Source organism: Nycticebus coucang, chromosome 2 (genome assembly GCF_027406575.1).
Source record: "Nycticebus coucang isolate mNycCou1 chromosome 2, mNycCou1.pri, whole genome shotgun sequence".
NCBI classification, from domain to species: Eukaryota; Metazoa; Chordata; class Mammalia; order Primates; family Lorisidae; genus Nycticebus; species Nycticebus coucang.
The window spans coordinates 95,015,558-95,019,199 of NC_069781.1; the positions used below are offsets into that span (position 1 = coordinate 95,015,558).

A 3,642-nucleotide genomic window follows, 5' to 3' on the forward strand; every position below is an offset into this window, starting at 1 on the left:
TACCACTAACCCACGCTTCAGCTAGAAATTGGCAAAGACACAAAATATGGGTCTTCATATATTTATCACCAAATACAATGGGCATAAAAGCCACAGTGCTTTTATATGACACATTTCTTCCTGTTGGATGTACAAAATCAGAAAAGCTAAAAGAGCATCTTACCTCTTACACACTTAGAAAATTCTACCAGCTGTATGATTTCTTTGTGAAAAGCCTTAGTAAAGTCTTACTTTACTAAGCCTTGGAGTTAATTCAACATAAAGTCCTTATCTTTAAACATTCCATAAAGAAACTTTACACATTGAGAAGCATGATCAGAGAACTCTTGATAAAGTCATGCATCCTAGAAATGGCTATCTTACATGATAACTTGGGTCAGAGGGAGAAAACTGAAACCATAGCCCTGTCCTGGAGACTTTCCTCCCCATCGGGCATGTCATCTGCAATTTTGAAGCAGGCCATGAAGAAGCTACACCATTTTCCCTACCCAGACAACTGGATGGAATTACTGATAAAGCTCAGGTTTGGTTTTTATCTGTCGTATACACGTACACATGCTCAGAGACAGATTCCTCTTTTGTTTTCACCTTTGAGAAAATTGGTAAAAACATCGGTATCTTCAAAATGATGTTAAATGTATTTCCCAAACAGTTCTTTACGGACCCTATGTATAGAAAGTATACTTATAATAATTAACAACACATCTGATTTTGCTCCTTTGGATGGAAAACTCATAGAGACTCATTGTCTTTTGCATTTGGCATATATTGATATTTAAGATTCTGTGGACAAATCTGAAAGAAGCCTTGCCAACTACTAGAAGAATTACTGTCAACTTCATCAGACCTAGGGGCTGGGCCATCAGAGAGGCAGACAGAAAACTAAAACTACTTTCGCTACAACCCTACTCTGGGAAAAAGAGATTAAAGAAAGTCAATTGTAATTATCAAGAGGGTAGTTCACAAATGTTTGTTCCTTCCAAAAATGTAAAATTGCGACTCCCCCTCTTGTGGAGCTGTTGGCTTTGCCCATGAAATGTCATCAGTGGCTTTATGATCGTGGGCATGCTTCACCACCTTCTATTTCTTTCTTCTGTGAAAGTTGCTAGTCCTGGAATCTGCCAGCATGATGCTGCTGTCCAGCAGAATGGCCCATCCATCCAAGATGGACAAGAGCAAAAAACAAACCTTTATTCCCCTTATCACAGCATAATCTAGCTTTTCCTGACTGATGCAAGGATGATGCCAACTTTTCTTTACTAGAGAAAGTTCTTATGCAAGGAGAACTCTGAAGACAATCAGAAATGTCACAGAACTCTTTTATAAGGTCCTTCAACTCAGTAACCCTTCAAACAGAAATGTAGATCTGTAATCATAATCTTGACACCATAGAAAGTACCAATGATAAAAATCTTGCCAGTATGAACTCACTGCTTTAAGAACAAAGGAAGCAATACAACATCAACTGCATGTAAAAGCCTTTAAGAAACCAAGGATTTCTTGAGTTATATAAACCATTATCTGATAAAGGGACTTACTGGGGTTCTGACTACATTTGTACACTTCTGTAAGTTAGGGCTCAGCTCTCAGTTTTTGTTACCATTGGAACAAAAAGGTCACAACCATTAGGAAGTTAAAGATGATGTTTGCATTCAAAATAGCCCTTGCTGGCTCCGTGCCCATAGCTCAGTGGTTAGGACACCAACTACATACACCTACACCAAGGCTGGTGCCTGGGCCTGCTAAACAACAATGACAACTGCAACAACAACAACACAACAACAACAACAGCAACAAAATAGCCATTGTGGCAGGCACCTATAGTCCCAGCTACTACTTGGGAGGCTGAGGCAAGAGAATCGTTTAAGCCCAAGAGTTTGAGGTTGCTGTGAGCTGTAACGCCATAGCACTCTACCAAGGGTGACATAGCGAGACTCCGTCTCAAAAAAACAAAAAAACAAGAAACAGGAGATGGCGCCGGACGTAGCGAGCACCTGTGCCTGTGGCTTGAGGGGAAGCCTGCCGGCCCCCTTCGACCTTCCTTCTCTTTCCCTCCCCACTCTCCCGCCCCCACCACCACTACAGAAGCACCAAGTCCGTGCGGGGGGCCAAAGTCAGTAAAAAGGAGCTCAACTCCAACCACAATGGGCCCACAAGACCACAGAGAAAAAGAACAGCAGGAAGCAATTGAATGTATTGATGAAGTACAAAATGAAATAGACTTAATGAACAAGTCAGTGAGGAGATTTTGAAAGTAGAACAGAAATAGAACAAACTCTGCCAACCATTTTTTCAGAAGAGGTCAGAATTGAGTGCCCAAATGCCAAATTTTGGGGCTAACAACATTTGTCAACCATCCACAAGTGTCCACACTGGTTGGGGAGGAGGATGAAGAGGCACTGCATTATTTGACCAGAGTTGAAGTGACAGAATTTGAAGATATTAAGTCAGGTTACAGAACAGATTTTTATTTTGATGAAAACCCTTACTTTGAAAATAAAATTCTCTCCAAAGAATTTCATCTGAACAAGAGTGGTGATCCATCTTCAAAGTCCACTGAAATCAAATGGAAATCTGGAAAGGATTTCACCAACCGTTCCAGTCAGACACAGAATAAAGCCAGTGGGAAGAGGCAGCATGAGGAACCAGAGAGCTTCTGTACCTGCTTTACTGACCATTCTGATGCAGGCGCAGATGATTAGGAGAGGCCATCAAAGATGGTATTTGGCCAAATCCATTACAATATGACTTTGTTCCTGATATGGATGATGAAGAAGGAGAAGGAGGAGGAGGAGGAGATGATGATGAAGGGGAGGAAGGAGAGGAGGATGAAGGGGAAGATGACCAACAGAACACTTATGGATTCCAACCTTTTAAAAAATTTCTCTAGTGGAATCAGAAGAAAGATGGCGGCCGAATAACAGCTTCCTTGCATCTGGGCACTGTGAGTCTGGGGAGATAGGACTCCAGGCATCTCTGGCTCATGGGATCTGCCTATCATCACCCCTGTGAGGATACAGGGAGTCAGCAAGAGACTTCTGGACCCCAAGAGGAGGACTGAAACAGTGGGAAAACGGCAAGTGGTCGCATGTATTCCATCGGTCTAAACCCACCCGCAACTGTAAGTTCAGTAGCAGTGAGACTGCAAACTGGAAAGGCCTTACCTGTGAACTGTTTTGGTGTCTTTGGACTTGGCACCCAGTTGAACTGCCTTGGGGAGAGCCTGAGTGGGAGTGTGGAGAACTTTGGCTGTTGTCTAGGGCCCCAGTCTGAGCCGCTGAGCCAGACGGAGCTAATAGTGTTTGGCTGTGGGTCACAGGGAGCCATTGTGAGCAATCTGACCCGGCAAGCTCCGCCCTCAGAGTCACAGAGCTAGAATCGGGTGGGAGCTGGTAACCCAGCCACCGAGTAGCCTAAGGGTGGGATCTGAGCCGCCTTGAAGCCCTAACCCTCAGGGGCAGAGTGAGACCGGTTTTGGCACACTGGGTAAGTGGATAGCCACTTAAGCGGTGATTGCAGAGACAAGCACTTTCCCGGGAAAGCCTCTGCTCAGCAAGTTTACAAGTTCAAAGTGCCTTTTAAGTGGGCTGAAGAGAGATTTAGGGTGTCTACCTGCTGGGGTTTGAGAAATCAGCAGCCTCC

General features: G+C 43.8%; 1 pseudogene; it reads left to right on the forward strand.

The window, feature by feature from the left end:
• The first annotated feature begins 434 nt into the window (after nt 1-434).
• LOC128597727 (protein SET-like) lies at nt 435-2,890 on the forward strand (annotated as a pseudogene).
• The last annotated feature ends 752 nt before the right edge of the window (nt 2,891-3,642 follow it).